We start from the raw sequence: 19,228 nt of genomic DNA on the forward strand, positions 1-19,228 counted from the left end.
ACATTGTCATGTTTGTCCAGGACCGTCTTTACAATGTTGCTCCAGGACCCACATTGTCGTGTTTGTCCAGGACTGTCATTACAATGTTGGTCCAGGACCGTCTTAACAATGTTGGTCCAGGACCCACATTGTCATGTTTGTCCAGGACCGTCTTTACAATGTTGGTCCAGGACCGACATTGTCATGTTTGTCCAGGACCGTCATTACAATGTTGGTCCAGGACCCACATTGTCATGTTTGTCCAGGACCGTCTTTACAATGTTGGTCCAGGATCGCCATTACAATGTTGGTCCAGGACCGTCTTTACAATGTTGGTCAGGGACCGTCTTTAGAATTTTGGTCCAGCACCGTTTTTACAATGTTAATCCTGGACCAACATCGCCATGTTGATCCTGGACCAACATTGTAAAGACGGTCCTGGACCAAAATGGTGGTCACTCCTGGAAGATGTACAACAAACAAAAGTGACTGCTTTAGCCTATTACCAAGAAGAGACCCAATAGTTGATATAGCTTTGAAGCTCATTTAGCAATCTTGTTGCCATGGTAATTAGTGCTAATGTTAGCTGCTCGGCTAGGTAAAATACAAAAAATAGCTTGCTAATAGGCAATACAAATCTGTCAGTTGTCGTTAGACTGTTTTTATTTTTTGCTACATTTCTGAGAAACTTGCCATGTTTAAACCTTTATACAATAAGCTGCAAAATATTTTTGTCTGCTTTGTTTATTCCAGGCCCATTATAGGGAAGTTTGTCCCTGTACATCACAGGGAAGTTGGCCAAGGTCCATCATAAGGAAGTTGGTCCAGGTCCATCACAGTGAAGCTGGTCCAGGCCCATCACAGAGAAATTGCTTCATGTCCATCACAGGGAAGTTGGTCCAGGTCCATCATAAGGAAGTTGACCCAGGTCCATCACAGGGAAGTTGGTCCAGGTCCATCGCAGGGATGTTGGTCCAGGCTCATCATAAAAAAATTGGTCCAGGTCCATCATAAGAAATACCAGTCTGCACACACTCTCCTTTGGTCTGGACCCAAATGGATGGTCAAGCGATACATCACTGTTTCAATTTAATTTTCTCCTCATTAATCTGTTTATACTATAATTAAAGGGGGTGGGACAGCAGTTTAAGAAAGATTTTTTGTAGGGGATTGACTTTTACCATGTTAAGCTATGGAGACTGACTGAGTGTGGGTCATTAAGGGCACTTATTTGGAAAAATATATTGAAATATATGTTAAGTGTCAAAATTGTTTTTTTTTCTGTCAATTTTGAATATGTACATATATTTCAAAATATATTGTGAAAATATTTTTCAAATATTTTTTGTGTATGGGGAACATTATGTTAACACTTACTGTTACAGCTATAAAAATGGCAGAATCATTGTGAGGTGGGCTACACGCTTCACAATGACAGCAAAGAGTTGTCATCGTTATGTGCTTTGTCCATCAGACAACGCAGCTTTCTGCGGCAAGACAAGCATGCTGCTTGACTTGGTTCCACTTCCTATATACCACATAACGATAATACTGGAAATTTAAATGAAGGATCAATATTCGGTTTTCCTTTATTTAATTTTAAAATATTCGGTCCTCGGTCGGGTATATTTTATAATATTTTATAACATATCATTAATGGCACTTCCAAAAGTTTTTATTACAAATTTCGCGGTATATAAAACACACACACACATACTGCACACACACACACTTATACTGCACACACACACACATGCTGTGGAGGGTATATAAAACGCGCACACACACACACACACACATACTGAGGAGGGTATATAAAACACACACACGTATACTGCACACACACACACACGTATACTGCACACACACACACACTTATACTGCACACACACTTCCAAAAGTTTTTATTAGATAGATTGGTGCTGGGTAATAAGTCTTAGTGAATGTCTGATAACAACTCTTTGCTGTCATTGTGAAGCGTGTAGCCCACCTCAAACATGGGACTGCCATGTGACTCACACTGTCCATTCACTTCCCCCTATTGATGGACATTGCTAGGCAAGCTTCAAAGTGCCTCATAAACAAACCACAGTATATCGGTTTCTAAATCTGCAGTCAGCAAGTCCCCAAATAATGTATGCAAGATCAGCCACTGTTTCCAAATAGGAAATGTGACTCAACTGTACAATAGTTCAAAGATTACCCAAAAAGAAAAAGTTAAAGGCTATATTGGGTAAAGTTATACTGATGTCCCTGACTCTATAGCGATGTTAACTGTTCTTTTGTGACACATTATGTTACAATGTTATAAATTGTGAATGCTATTCTACAGTATGTTGCCACTGTCATTCCACAATCTACCCCAAACTCTTTTGCAACCAATAAACATGATTCTCTGAGATTGTAAAATAATTATATATGGCTTGGTGACACCTATAGAGGTAAATTCAGAGATTCTTAGAAAAGTGTATGGCTCCATTCTCTAACAACTTTTAACTCTAACAACTTTGTGCACAATCCCAGATACAGGACAAAAACAAGCGTTGTTGCGTTTAGGAAAAAGTCCACACACTCCTTGGAATTTTCTTTTCTTGATTTTCTTTTCTCATAATTTGGCAAGACGTTATGACCTTGATTGTTCTTCCTCAGATTCACTGCAAACACAGGCATTGCACATGGTCTAAATCTAAATCACCTGGCCTACAGTATAGGGGGGAGCCAGCTCAGTGACTCATTAACCCTTACAGGTATGGCAGGCAAGCTTGTGGCGTGACTAATGCCAAACAAATGAATAAGAACATTATAAGAAACATTAGTAGAACTTTATATAAGAACAAAACAGATCTCTAGTGTATACAAATGCAGATTTGAAAAAAATATACAGCTCAATCATTCATTAGACTTTCTGTTCACAGTCCATATTACAAGTTCATATTACAGAAAAGGTCTGATTACAAAATCTTCATTAAGCCCTCTTGGGGCTAAAGTTCCCTGGTGGTAGATCTAAAAAGCCTCTCTTTTTAAAAGCTGACTGTCTATGTCCCCTCCTCTTCGGTGGTTTTTGACTTGTTCTTACCCTATGAACCTCCAAATTTGTTTAAATGAACCGCCAGGGGACTCTTATAATGATTGTTTCTGATGTTGCTTCTGTGTTCACATTCTTGTCTTCAGAGCCCTGCGTTTTTTTTCTTACATGCTTTCCCACAGGGACATTTGATCAAATATACCTAATTAGTAGTGCTGCAGGTGATTTTTCCTTTAACCCATGGTTCTTTTCCTGTTATAGGGTGATTAAAGGAGTGACATTTGTGTGTGAAATTGTCCTGTGCTCAGTGCCCACATGGATAATTTCCATCTGGAAATATTGCGGTGTTGGTGCAGGTGGGCAGTCTGTTTTCATAGTCTCTGATGTTGTCTGGCCTCTTGTAGAAAATTTAAAATATAATATAAAATAAAATATATACAAAAAATATATGACAAAATTTATATTGACAAATATGACAAAAATATATATTTTTGACACTTATATATTTTTCCAAATAAGTACTCTTACCGACCCACACTCCATCAGTCTCCATAGCTTAACATGGCAAAAGTCAATCCCCTACTAATCTTATCTTTCTTAAACTGCTGTTCCATGTCCCACCCCCTTAAATTATAGTATAAACAGATTAATGAGGAGAAAGTTAAATTGAAACAGCGATGTATCGCTTGTGTAGCAGACGTTGCTGCCATTGCACAATGCTATTGACCATTAATTTGGGTCCAGACCAGAGCAGAGTGTGTGCAGACTGCAGAGTGCTATTTCTTATGATGGACCTGGGCCAGCTTCCCTGTGATGGACCTGGGTCAACTTCCTTATGATGGACCTGGACCAACTTCCCTGTGATTGACCTGGACCAGCTGCACTGTCATGGGCCTGGACCAGCTTCCATATGATGGACCTGAACCAGCTTCACTGTGATTGAATAAACAAAGCAGAAAACATATTTTGCAGCTTATTGTATAAAGGTTTAAACATGGCAAGTTTCTCAGAAATGTAGGAAGAAAAAAAATCAGTCTAACGACAACTGACAGATCTGTATTGCCTAATAGCAAGCTATTTTTTTGTATTTTACCTAGCCTAGCAGCTAACATTAGCACTAATTACTATGGCAACAAGATTGCTAAATGAGCTTCAAAGCTATATCAACTATTGGGTCTCTTCTTGGTAATAGGCTAAACAGTCACTTTTGTTTGTTCTTCCAGGAGTGACCACCATTTTGGTCCAGGACCAACATTGTAAAGACGGTCCTGGACAAACATGACAATGTGGGTACTGGACCAACATTGTAATGACGGTCCTGGACAAACATGACAATGTGGGTCCTGGACCAACATTGTAAAGACGGTCCTGGACAAACATGACAATGTGGGTCCTCTCTTACTTGAACAATTCACGGTCACCCACACACACACACTCCCCTCTTCATCATACCCCCAGTTACAGGGCCTCAAATACCTCATGAGCCTCTGTCCATATGATCCCCACTGATAAACTACCCCAATTAAACCCACTGATAACATCTAGAGGAAATGTTGTCTTTGGGCGTTATTGTGGTTGTCCTTTTTCCTCCAACTGAAACTGCTCAGTGGTGTTTGTATTGAGTCGCGCGTGCCTGATAAAGGAAGTGGGTGGCGAGCCAGACAGGAAAGTGCATGGTCTACACAGATGCTCATGGAGGAGGCTGGGCGGACGCCGGATGGTAAAGGGGTGGGGGATTCCGGGGGCCGCAGGTGAGCTGAGAGAGTGGCTCATTAATGCAGATATCTGCAGCGAACTCCAGAAGTGCTGACGGAGAGAAACTCATGAGCCCGGTGTGGTTCTGATGCCACACCCCCGATGAGCAAGACGACAAGGTCACAGAGTCTGGCACACCTCACGCTATTAACGCTCCTGGCCGTGCGCTGCTGCCAGGGTGTTTATGCGCTCACACGGGCGTTCTCGCTCGCCTGCTTGCTCGTCAGTGCGTTTGTTTTCATCGATGTGGCATCCCTGTTTTGGCATTGCAGAGTCTCACATACAGTACCTTGTGACCCTGGGCCAAAGAATCAATTTCACTGTTTTCGGACAGAGACCGGAGAGGTCTGTGTTTTAAAAATGCGAGGCTGACGATTGCCGTTGCAGGTCTCAGGTCATTGAGTCAGGATCAGGAAGCGAGATCAGCGCTCTACAGCAGAACCACAGTGCTATTGCATCGGAACCCTGACAGAATTTGGACACGCTCTCCTGTGACTTCACTCCAATTAGTTAGAGGTAGCAGCGGGAGAGATGGAGAGAGAGAGAGAGAGAGAGGGATGGAGAGACAGGCTTGGTGAGGCAGGTTAATGCCTGCAAGCCATCTGCCAGGCCATGTGCATGCAGGGATATTGGCGAGGTTCCCTCTCAGCATTCATTTCGTTTATTGAAATGGAGCAGGACCAGATGAAATCAATACTCCCTAATACCGTCCCCCTGCACTGCTGATAGCAACCCCCTAGATCCGAGGAGCCGGATTGGTGACATGAGCCTGTCATTGTTGCGTGTGTGCCTGATTTATGTGTGTGCCTGAAAAGAGTGTGCAATAACCACTACTGATGTAATCAATAGCAATAACCTTTTCCCCGTTATTTTGAGTGCCTGAGCAAATGTCACATGTTTAGATCAGTTTAAATGTTGAAGAAATACATAAGCTCATAGAGACACAGGCAAAACAGCTTTGCAAGTTGAAAGAGTTTACTGACATCATACATGCAAAAATACATATGCTCAGTTAACATAAATTAAATGCAGTTGAAAAAAACCTACAGTTGAAATGATTTAATGTTTGCTCATAGTAACATTAATGGATGCCTCATCATGAGTGCTCCTGCTCATTTAAAATACATTATCATTATCTGTCATAAAATGATCTGGGATGCAAAGATTTAATTGTAAAAATGTTCAAACCATGAATCTGTGAACTGGACATTTCTGTGTTTAGTAATGCTAAGATTCAGAGTATAATTACCATGAAATGGATAACCAGTATGTTGACAATCAATCAATCCCTACATAATGTCCCTATAATGCATAAACAAATGTAACTGAAAAGTATTTTTCTTGAGCTTTTCACAATATATTTCCAAGATTTAAACTAACATGCATGAATCCATAGACGAATGGAATGTGCTGTGTGTACAACAAACGTTCACATTTTTGTGAAGCACTTTTGGCAGAGAAGTTGTGAAATTTCACAGCACCTGATTCAATTCTCTGTGCTCTTGCATGCAAACGCATTTATGATTTTTGTCAAGATAATTCAGCAGCAAATGCAGGTGGAGATTATTAGCGACAGCAGCAGAATACAACCCCAGAAAAGCATCCTGTGCACAGCTGCCAGAGGAACTGCCGCTAGATAGAGGAGTGGAGGAGATCAAAAGAATATTTATCATCAAACTTGAGCAAGGAGGTAAGATATCAGTGCAGTGGCTCACACACGCCTGCACACACACACACACACAGAGTGACAAATTCACAGAGGGAGAGGGTTGAACAAAGCATGGTTTTGAATCCCTCTCTCAGTAAGAATTTTTGCAGTGCCTAGAGCCAACAGCCCCAATGAGGACATGAAGTAGATCAGCTCTTCTGTGAAGTGCAGAGGTAGGCTACATATGGGGGGCCTGAGATGATTTTTTGAGCCAACGCAAGACATAAAAAAAACATAAGGTAAGGTAAGGTAACTTTATTTGTACCCAAGGGTAGATTTGGTTGCAGGTCAAAAGAGTGGGTTTCTTACACACACACACACATAGATGACATTAAACGACATTGGCAGAAAACAGTGACATAACAGTGACAACAATGCTCTAGACCTAGGAATATAGATCAAAAATGTACATGAATATTATTAGTATCAAAATTCAGTAGATGAAAATGCAAAATAAAAGTCATCATAGCAGATGCAAGAGCTAAACCAGATTAAATCAATAAATAAATAAATACATTAAGATTAAGAGGGATGTGCAGTCAATAAGTTAGTGTGTAGCCTAATCTAACAGTAGCCTAAGTGCTATTTAACATTCTAATAGCCGAGGGAACAAAACTGCCTTTGTATCTTTTAGTTTTACAAACAGGCATTTTGTACCTGCGGCCTGATGGGAGAGGCTGAAATTCACCGTATAGTGGGTGGGATCCATCCTCTAGGATAGACCCAACTAGCCTCTGTAGCTGCCTACTGTGTAGGGATTCCAGGTTCAGCTGTGGCTCTCCAATCAGCCTACTAGCCCACCTTACAATTTGGTTCAGGGAGTTCTTATTTTGCTTATTAATTGAATAAAAGAATTGAGTTCTTATAAGATGCTCATCATGTTCTACCGCTGCTTCATTGAATCAGTCATCTCTTTTAGCCTGGTGTCTTGGCTCTAGTCTAGTCGTGATTTCATGAACCCAGAAATGTTGAGTACCCTAAAGTTTTATTGCAGAAATGTCATCTATAGGCCTAGTGGGTGGAATTCAACTTGGTTGCCTAAAGTTGCACTTTGGGCAATTTTGTATAATTAGCATAAATAGGCAATTAAGGCGAGGCAGTACAGGTGAATGGGGTAAAACATTTAAATAATAGATATCACCATGAAACTTTATGCGTTGATTACTTATGTTAAGATGAGAAAAAAATGTATTGCATGTTTTTTATATTTGAATGTTTACATATGCAAATTAGGCCCTATCTTATTAAAAATGCTCTAATTTGCATACACACAAAAGCAGATAGTGTGATAAAGACAGGCTCAAAATTGTTTTTCCAAGGTAAACACGTATACTTGGGGGGGTGAGTTGGTAAAAACCTTTAAGAAACTTGGTAAGGAGGCAGTGTTGACCTATGGACAGACAGATTAAGAAATTAAGTGTGCCATGCAAAACTAGAAAAGCACTCTGAGAGTGTAGACCTCTCCGATGAAAACATAACCTCCTTGGAGGAGGTAATAGCTATATAACAGCATGCACACACACAAACCCACAAGAACTATATACAATATGCAAAATAACTATATCCAGCATGCACACGTACACAAATGCACTATAATTATATACAAGAACTATATACAACATGCAACGTGCGCACACACACACTGTAAACTATATAACTATATACAGTATGCACACACACACACGCACACACATATTTAACAACAACCACATAATCCCACTCAATAGCCTTCACCATCTTCATCATTTCTTTCCTTGATGTCACCAGCTGTAGCTGCAGCACATTGAAAGCCTGCAGCAAAGGAAACTGCAGCTGCCATGCTGCAAGTCTCAGTTGCACTGACTATTGCAAGTGTGAAGGGGGTGAGGTCCGCTGCTGCAACCCATTTACAATACATTCAGATAAAGATGAAGAAGATGATGAGACTGAAGGGAATGAGGAAAGATGGTGAAGGCTATTAAGTGGGATTGTGTGGTTGTTGTTAAATATGTGTGTGTGTGTGTGTGTGTGTGCGTGTGTGCACTCTATATATAGTTATATAGTTTACAGTGTGTGTGTGTGTGTGTCCGTGCGCGCGCGCGTTGCATGTTCTATATAGTTCTTGTATATAGTTATTGTGCATTTGTGTACGTGTGCATGCTGGAAATAGTTATTTTGCATATTGTATATAGTTATTGTGGCTTTGTGTGTATGTGCATGCTGTATATAGCTATTTTGCATATTGTATATAGTTCTTGTGGGTTTGTGTGTATGTGCATGCTGTATATAGCTATTTTGCATGTTGTATATAGTTCTTGTATATAGTTATTGTGCATTTGTGTACATGTGCATGCTGGATATAGTTATTTTGCATATTGTATAGTTCCTGTGTGTTTGTGTGTGTGCATGCTGTTATATAGTTATTACCTCCGCCAAGGAGGTTATGTTTTCATCGGGGTTTATTTGTCTGTTTGTTTGTTTGTTTGTCTGTGTGTCTGTTCATCTGTTTGTTCGCAAGATAACTCAAAAAGTTTGGGAGTGATCCGGATCACCGTCTGGATCCAGGAGGCGGTTATGTTTTCGCTTGGCGGAGGTCTGCACTCTCTGAGTGCTTTTCTAGTTTTGCATGGCACACTTAATTTCTTAATCTGTCTGTCCATAGGTCAACCATCCTACTGTAGCACAGGCCTTACTGCACAAAAGGCAAATCAGCCATTACCTGACCATCCCAGTGTAGCACAGGCCTTAATGGGAGATCTGTGCTGGACTAGTTATGCCTTAAAGGTGCAGTCTGTGATTCTAATCCAATATGATTAAAAATAAAAATAACATCCTTGTGGTCCTCTAGTTAATTGCCCATTCAGTGTGTGTTGGTACAGTCTTTGTTCTCTAAGTTGGAAGCTAAGTGACTCAGACCGAGCCATAGAGAATGGACCACACCTTTAAGATCAGCTTTTCAGTAGTGATGTTTTTAAATGTTTAATGGAACCTTAAGCTATAGGCTCCTCTTTTGTGCTGAATCTATTTGGAGACCTGAATTTGACTGAAAAGGACTATTAATATCTGTACAGTCAACTTTTCACAATATAGAACCAGCATTGACAAAAGGAGAAAATGAAATCAGCACTTCTCCAGATCATCAGAATATTCCCAGGTGCCTGTTCTCGCCTCACGTCACGTCTTCACCTGCAGACTGTTTTGTGCGAGCAGGAGAGGAAACCCCAAGTATACGTGTTTACCTTGGAAAAACAATTTTGAGCCTGGCTTTATCACACTATCTGCTTTTGGGTGTATGCAAATTAGAGCATTTTTAATGAGATAGGGCCTCATTTGCATATGTAAACATTCAAATATAAAAAACATGCAATACATTTTTTTCTCATCTTAACACAAGTAATCAACTCAGAAAGTGTCATGGTGATATCTATTATTTAAGTATTTTACCCTATTCACCTGTACTGCCTCGCCTTAATTGCCTATTTATGCTAATTATGCAAATTGCCCAAAGTGCAACTTTAGGCAACCAAGTTGAATTCCACCCACTAGGCCTATAGATGACATTTCTGCAATAAAACTTTAGGGTACTCAACATTTCTGGGTTCATGAAATCACGACTAGACTAGAGCCAAGACACCAGGCTAAAAGAGATGACTGATTCAATGAAGCAGCGGTAGAACATGATGAGCATCTTTCTGTCGATGTGGAAGGAGGACAGCTTAGACGCTGGTTCCCCTTTTTGTACGCAGTCTCACAGTTTGCCTCAAAATGTAATTTATCGTCAATGATGGTCCCAAGGTATTTATATTTATCAACACACTCCACTGTCTGACCCTTTATGCTGATGATTTCCTTAGCCCTGGGGAGTTTCCTGAAGTCTATACACATGTTTTGGAAATGTTCATCTGTAGAAAGGACCTGTCACACCAGTCTACAAAATCCTGGACAACTGGACCATGACCTGTTTCATTTCCTTGTAGCAGGCTTACGATGACAGTAATCTGCATCTGCATACTTTAAAATAAATCTGTCTTCCCTGCTGCTGCGGCACATGTTGGTGTAAAGGATGAACACCCTGCACCCTGAGTTGTTGTTTGAGTTGCAGCAGCTCACTTCTGCTGTATTGCCTCCTGGCCGGGCAGGCAGAGATGTTATCCAGGTAAAACAGAAAAGATAGCAGAAATAGCGATACGACGCGAAAAAGATCCATGTCGCTTCAATCAAAAGCACCGTGCACAGTTAAAGTCACTTGGGATGTTATTATCCCAGATACAACAGACGTAAAACAATAAAACACGATTAAAACATTGACAGCCAAACTTTTCCTGCCGGTCGCCGCGTGCGCATGCGCCCAAAGCGACATGTTGATAGAAAAAGGAGCATTGAGGTATAGGCTTCATAATCTCACAAAGGAAGTGCAGCACAAATCAGGAGTTGTGCCCCATTAATGTGTTGCCTCACAAGAACCATGCTGACATCATACAACAGAATGGAGGTGACTCGGGGCCAGAGGGCCTAGACAGGTGCACACTTCACAGGACACAAGTGAACTACAGTAGCTGTGTTATTTTTTGTCAAATTATTCCTAAAACGGTACACCTGTCAAAACATGACTGCCAAGTATTCAAAAGTCACCTTCATCCACTAAGAAGAATCACATAACACACATAGTATAGTGTAGTGATATTTCATTTATTTCCCGCATCGTGCAAATTGTTGAACAGTATTTTATGCAAATTAGAAACTAAACCAAACCGTGTGTTGACTGCATCCGTGTATTAACCACAGTGCCCAAGAGCCCAACGACTCGGAGTCAGATCAGGCTCTAATCATAAAGAAGAACGAAGAGAAGGAGTGCATTCCTGTGTTAACCTTATAGCTGAAGAAATTTAGCAAAATCCACATACAATACAGTAACCTCAGTTAACAGGTGGGACATTACTCTAGTCTATTTAAATTGTTGTACAATCAACTGGAGAAATCCGAAAAACAGTTTAATAGTATTTAGAAGTAAATTTAAATTTACATCTAAAACACTGAAGCTAGAGGCATCTTAATACAACAGCTTTGAAGTCATTTAGATGGTAAACTAACTTGAAATGGAGAAGGGCGCGCCTTCCTAGTCAAACCCTACTAGCCTTACAATTCTCCAGAGACCCGGAGAATCGTGAATTACTTTACAGCAACAGTGCAATAGCCTGCCATTTGGATGAAATTGGGTAATATTACCTTGTCATTTGGCACCCGTAGATTATCTTTGCCGGTTTGTAAACAAATCCACATGTATCATGTCTAGGGGTAAGGGTGCAAGCCATGAGTGGACTTTCAGCAGCATACTGTATTTGTCATGAAATGGGCTTCACCCACAAATCAGTTTTTTTTGCTGTATTTCTTTGCATTCTGTACATCTCACTGAAACAATTTTGAGATGGCGATATTCTTCCAGCAGGGCCGTGTGTGTCAAACCTCCCATCTAAGCCACCAGGGTCTGGTTCTCACCTGCACATTTGGACACATCATGTGTAAATGTGAATATGAATCTGATATTCTGTAAATGCCCTGACAAATCAGTGTAAAAACACAACAGGTATATGGTGTCAATATCAACATCTAAGAAAATGCTAACAGAGGAGTGAAGACATTTTAGAACATTTTTCAAGTAGCATTTACAATGCAGGGATGTCATTTCGTTTGCTGGATGGAGCAAACTCCTAGAGATGGTAGGACTTCTAATTTCCAGGCTAATATAAATAATAATGGAGCAATGCATATTTGATAAGAGTCCTGCCAGGAAGCTTTGTGTGTTCATAATATTGGGCATGCACTCAAACACTACTGAGAATAGAAATCAAATTATAGTACCTTCTTGTTCTGCAGGCAATAATCCTTTTCAAGAGAGAAAGAGAGAGAGAGGAGCGTAGAGTGAATAGCAACTATACAAACCTCTCTGCAGCTCCTTAGTTCAATGAGTAATATGAGGATCTGCAGTCGATCCAGCATGAACATGTCTAACTGTCTAAATGTCCTCTACATGTGTTATATATCCCTGTGCCCAAGAAACCCAGCATTAGTTGCCTGAATGACTACAGACCTGTAGCCCTAACATCTGTTATAATGAAAATCTTTGAGAGCATAGTATGTAAACATCTGTCCAAAGTGGTCAGGCAAGACCCCTGCCAGTTTGCATACAGGGCAAACAGGTCCGTTGAGGATGCTGTATCCTTATGTCTCCACTCCATTCTACAGCACCTGGAGGCCCCAGGCAACTATGCAAAGGTCCTCTTTATAGATTACAGCTCTGCTTTTAATACAATTTTACCCAGCAAACTTTTTCAGATTCTCCAACAAATGGGGGTCCATAATTCCTTATGTCACTGGATTTTGGACTTCCTACTGTGTTTTATCACCTCTTCTATATTCGCTGTACACAAACGACTGCACATCACACACTGATTCTGTTAAAATGTTCAATTTGCAGATGATGCAACAGTGGTGGGGCTGATTTCGCGGGGTGATGAAGCTGCCTATAGAAATGAGGTCCTCTCACTTATTGAATGGTGTTCCATCCACAACTTAGAGCTAAATGTCTCCAAAACTAAGGAGCTAGTGGTGGACTTCCGCAGAAGTGGGAAGGCGTCTCAGCCCTTGTGCATCAATGGAGAGGTGGTGGATTGTGTGGACAGTTTTAGGTTTTTAGGCCCAACAATATCATCCTCTTTAAAAATGGGAGGATAACATAACCAGCATCACCAAAAAAGACCACCAGCAGGGCCATTTCAAGGAATTTGGGGGCCCCAAGCAAAATGGACATGGAGGCCCCCCCCCCACCGCACGCAAAGCCTACAGGAACCACTGCATAGCCATACAGTTTAAGTTCACCCACAGTTTATATAAATACAAAAGTTTGACAGTGCAATACTGCAGTTGCATATATATATATACTGTGCATTAGTTTTGAACATTTGCAAAAACACCACCGTACCATAAAATCCAATATACATGTAAAAAAGTGCACAATAACTAAATCCAACATACTTAAACACACACACACACACTCACATTAACATGTTTCAGTTCTCACAAAGTGAGAAAATAAAACACTGCCATCTTATGCAGAAAAAGGATGCATTGTTCAAAGAGTGCAGGTTGTATAGCAATTTAAAGATCCAACATAAATACAAGTACACACACACACATAAGATTAACCTTTCAGGCCATCTTCATCAGTGGAGGTATCCTTAGGAAGAGCCTGAGGGCTGAGAAATTTAAGCAAAGCACCTTGAGGGAGAAAGAAAAGATATTTTAGCATTTCCATATTTTGATATTCAGAAGGGATGCAGCTGCTTTCACAACTACCAATGCTTACTGTAAAAACATCCCAAGCTAATGTTATACATTGACCTAGGCCTACTTGTAGCTTAACATAGCATTTAAGCATTCTGCTGTTTGAGAATTAGACAGACGCACCTGATGCTTTAAAGACAGTAAACAGCTGGCGTGCATGAATACTACTAGACATGAATGTTCCAGTCTGCTTTGATGCACGGAATTTATCGTGTAGATTATCACGGTCGAATAGTTAGTATAGCAGAGAAGCTATGCCACTTTCATCAAAACCTTTTACAAAGCTATAGCAATGTTATGTCATTAAATATGATAAACAGTGATTCTGGAACAGATTTGCGTCTTCCTTATCCTGTTAATAAACATATTACAGTATGTAACCATATTCCGTCCGTTTGAAAAACAAAGTTGCGCTAACTGTTCTAGTTTGTTACAAGCAGCATGGGCAGTCAGGCAGGTAGTTAACATAAACATTTTTTGCTAGGCTAGCCTTCCTGCTGCGACATTACACCATTTGTACAAGACAATTAGAGTTATTTTATCCAGTGTAATTTATCACTTACCACTATCTTGTTTTTTTTTGTCATCCTATTCCTTTCTCTTCTGGCTTCCGGACGCATGACTCCGCTTCATCATGACTGCCTGTTTTATATTTTCGCGGCAGCAGCAGAGATCACAAACCTGGCTGGCTGGCTGGCTGCTGTCAGCGACTACTGAGAGGGGCCCCCTTGAGGGGGATCCCGGTATTGCCGGTAACAGTGTCGTTGCACTTTACTGCATTATCAAAGGGGCGCTCACAGTTTGTCATTGCATTTTATTTTTAACCAGTCGTTGTCTTGGGGCCCCTGGCCAGCTCGGGGCCCCAAGCAATTGCTTGGTTTGCTTGCCTTCTAGCGACGGGCCTGACCACCAGAAGCCCTTTTTCCTTCGCCAGTTGAGGAAATTTGGGGTGGCCTGTAAGGGAATGTTGCAGTTCTACCGAGCTGCCATCGAGAGTGTCCTCACCTTTTCTGTTACTGTCTGGTATGGCAACTCTACTGTCCAGCAGAGGTTGCAGCTGGACAGGATAGTCAATACAGCCTCAAAAATTATTGGCTGTAAACTCTCCCCCATTTGTGAGATCTAAGAGGCCTGTATACACCGGAAAGGCCTAAAGATCCTACAAGATGAGACTCACCCTGCCAACCCCCATTTCTCCATCCTCCCATCAGGGAGAAGGTTGAGAGCAATTAGAATAAAAACCTCCCACTTTCTCAACAGCACATACTGCAGAGCCATCAAATCTCTAAACAGCTCTCCATCCCTGAACCAGTATCTCATGAAAAAAGGGTTCTCCCAACAAGCCTGTATAATTTGCACATCTCTACATTGTTTTTACAATACTCTTCTAGTATATGTTTTATGCTACCCATATTAGTTTTATTTATCTATGTATTGTAAAGTTGTGGATTTGCACTCTGCATCCCTATGCACCATGTCACTTTAACCTGACCTGTCACTCTAGCCTCCAGGACTATCATCCAGGTATGTTGTGAGCAGTGTGCCCTTTTTATCTCCCTATGTCAAGGGTGATCCTGTGTGGGACTCCGTATATGTATGTTTTATGTCTTTTTCTGTGTGTCTATGGTAATGTCTTTGTCCTGTCATGAGCACACTGAAGCAAATCCAACTTGCACAGAGTTGTATGGCAATAAAGTATTGCATCTTGAATCTTGAATCTATAAATGAAATAAGACAATAGCATCAGAGGATGCTAGAGAAAATGTCATCTCACTCATCAAAGACTTTTTAGTATGCAAGGTACTGAACATTGAGATGGAAGAAGTCATCCTCTTCCTGCTCTCAAGGTAAACAGAAGTATTTTGATTTCACACCATGTGAAATCTCTTCTATGGAAACTTTCAAAGGAACAATGGTATGATGGTGTACAGTAGCTTTTGTGTTTTCTTTCTTTTTGCTTAGAAGATGGCGTTTAAAAGCCAGACAGGCGTTTAAAATTCATATGTCAACACATTCAGGAACTGATGTACAAAGACATAAATGACTGTTTCATAATTTATTTCGTCACTAACATGGGATCATATGTAGGAAGTAATAAAGCACTTTGGTAGGTTTAACACATTTAGGAGCTTTGCATTGATTCCAGTTTCACCCCAAATAACTTGACTTCAAAGGGAGGCAAGAAAAGATCAAATAACATGGGAGACCAAGAACTAAGGGGTCAGATTGTTCCAACGGCACACCATGCTACATGTCTACTCTGCACAATGATGGATGAGTCCATGCACTGACCAGTCAAAGGAACATCACACTTGGACCTCCTTCTAAAGACTTTGTCGTGTCCTACCTCACATGCATGAGATGCATTCAAGATCAATCATTCTTATTTTTGTCAGCACATGAGAAAATGTCCCTTTTTTCAACTGGAGAGAGATGGGTTCATGTTTTCTCACTAATAAGGGGAAACTTGACTCTATAGAACAACAAAATCTCTTCTGTTGAAAGACTGCCAAAGACTTGTCAATATCCCAAAGAAAGAGGAACGACGGCCCCTGAAAATAGAGCACTTAGTGTGGCTGTGCAGGCAAGGCACTAAATAGGTTGGCTATTCCAGTCAATTAATCAAAGTATTTTAAGTCCAGCAGAACCCATAGACACCAAGCAAAAGATATTTTGCTGAGCAAAAGTAAACAATCCGATAAAGAGTGGCGCCTGCTGCCTGCAACGAGGTCTGTGTATTGATAGATGTGTTGGCAGGACCCGTAAAGTCCACAACCCAATGAATCATTTTTGTTGACAAAATGAATCCCAGTTCTTGTAAAGTGACCAGTCTTGATCTTGGGAGTCTTGTGTCTAAAGAAACAAACAAACATGACCTGACTCCGAAAACAATTTAGATATACGTTGATTACATCTTACAGAACAAATAATTATCAACTTTGATACAAAATATGACATTATTTCCCTCCTCTCTGCTGGGCAAGATCTGTTTCTCTAGCACATGAATTAGTTTCATTGCAAAGCACTTGATTTGACATTGTGACTACTGATCTGCTTTTATCATTCAGCTGATATTAGCGTTCTCTTTTTTCATGTCAAACAATTTGATTTACAACAAGCTGAACTGTCCTAACAGAGACCTGATCTTGTCTATCCACCAGAGAGCCAGTAGCTTTCAGTTTGGGGAAGACTGATGTTAAAACCAGCGCTATAATCCCCAGACGTTTTGGGGAGGACCGCAGCTATAGAGAGCAATGAATGTCACAGTCCAACATTAAGTGATCTTTTGTCTGGACTGCGCTGTCAGCACCTAATGGTCTTTCTAGGCTTTGGCAGGCCATCTGTCCAGTCAGGGTCATTCCTCTTCCATTGTGCTTCCCTGTCTAGAAACAGATAAAGATCCACTTGGAAGCTGACGTGGCAAGGGACTGCTGCAGACCACCACAGTCACAGCACAGGTGACAATGGGCACTCTCGTAGGGCATGGGTGCAAGGGGTTCATGTCCACCACAGGACAGAACCTCTCTGGACAAAAAGAACAATATTTCCCTTGGCATTCCCATGGATACACATGGAATAACTTCAAGCCAATGCCACATGGAATAACTTCAAGCCAATGCCTTCCCCTAAGGGAACTATATGATAAATTGTACTTAGTGATACAGATCCATTTGGATGAAACAGCATGACTACAGTAAGCAGCCCAGGTAACTATATTCTACCTCATTCTTCCAGTTCAGTGATTGCTGTTAAGCAAAGATAACAGTCATATCAACTCCAGAGCAACATGGAAAAACAACTTGCAAATATGTCCATTTACATGATATATTTAGAATATTATTTGAATAAGATTATTTGAATATGAATTTTGTAGCCTTGTTGTAGAACAGTGTCCAAGTATGTCAGAGGAAAGTAAACCCTCCATCTGTTTACTTTACCATTTTATTTATTTGTTTATTTAATATGTTATTGTGGAAGTGGTACAGCAAAATAATTATATCAAAATTAGTAACAGAACATATTTCCCCCAAAAGTTTCAGTTCACTGTCATTCTCTCTACAATGTTATCATGATGCAATTTATTAAAACTAAAACACGAAGTGGTTTTTAATTAAAATCCAGTTCTGCGTCCAATCCAATGTCCAGTCCCCCTGAAGCCGCTCGTCCTAAATCTCGGATCAACAAGCCTGCAGGAGATCCCACTGAGCCTCCCCCCCCATGGGACCACTCACCCCGGCCGCTCCGAGTCCTGCCGTGCGAGGGGAGCCCTGGCGTTCCCACGCCTTCAGGGACGCCCCCTGACATCTCGGACGTAAACAGATGCTTTGCTGTGACAGGAAGCGACTGGACTTCTGAGACGCGTTGTGGAAAACTTGCCGCTTAAGCTGCAGGGTGCATCGCGCTACTCCCCCACAACCCCCACCCTCTCCACTCACCGCACTGCTACTCTCCTCCATGCAACTGCACGCTACCACCGCCCTTCCCCCTCCCCCCCCCCAGAAAAAAAGGAGATCCTTGGTGGGGGACATGTGTGCGTCGTACCCCCCCCCCCCACACACACACACACACACACACACACACAGCCGTGGTCATCTCATGTCCAGGCCAAATGCATGACACTTCCTTTTACTGTGGTCAAATCTGCAGCCAGAGGGAGCCGTGAGTGTGGGATGGTGTTTATTTGACCAGGGCCTTGACCAGTTCACCCCTCACATTCAAGCCTTTGGTGAATGAATGAATGAATCTCATGACCACCATCACTGTAAAAGTATAGAAATGCAGGCAGTGCAACTAGACCTACTGTAGGAATACTTTATGGAATTCTTTCCAGGGATTCCTCTAGGAATTGTTTATGATTTGGCAACAATGATTCATTGCTATTAAACTTTCAAATTAGGAGCAGTCATAATTGTGTATGTTTTTTTTATTACAATATGTATTCATTTATTTATTTTAGCCTCAGTTTTATCATGAAGGGTACAATGCTGGTCTGAGACTGATTTATGGATAACATACTGTAGTGTGATAACTATTGCTTATGGCAAGGCTTGATTCTTCAACAGGTGTACATGGTTTGTACTTCGAGTAATATGTGTTACATAAAAACCTTTTTCATTTCAAAAGTTTGCCTACACTATTAAAGTAAATGACCACTTGTTATACAAATGTATTTCTTTGATTACTGCAATATACTGTATATGCATACAATGCCAATGTAATTGTACAATGCCTCACATTCATACTATCTAATTTGAGGTAAACCGTGGCAACATTTCTTCTAATAAACAGTTAAGTGTTGCGTGTCAAACTCAGTTTAGGGTTTGTGCAATTGACAACCCTGACCTTTAACTATGGCAGAGTTTATGTTGCATGGGGGAACATTTTGTGTCTATCTGGGCCTAGCAGGGCACGGCTTTATTAGCGGTTAGTGGTCTATAAAG

Source organism: Alosa pseudoharengus, unplaced genomic scaffold, assembly GCF_046254945.1.
Source record: "Alosa pseudoharengus isolate Yale_2024_CS ecotype anadromous, Long Island Sound unplaced genomic scaffold, YU_APseudo_1.1 YU_APseudo_1.1_scf_10, whole genome shotgun sequence".
In the NCBI taxonomy this organism is placed as follows: Eukaryota; Metazoa; Chordata; class Actinopteri; order Clupeiformes; family Clupeidae; genus Alosa; species Alosa pseudoharengus.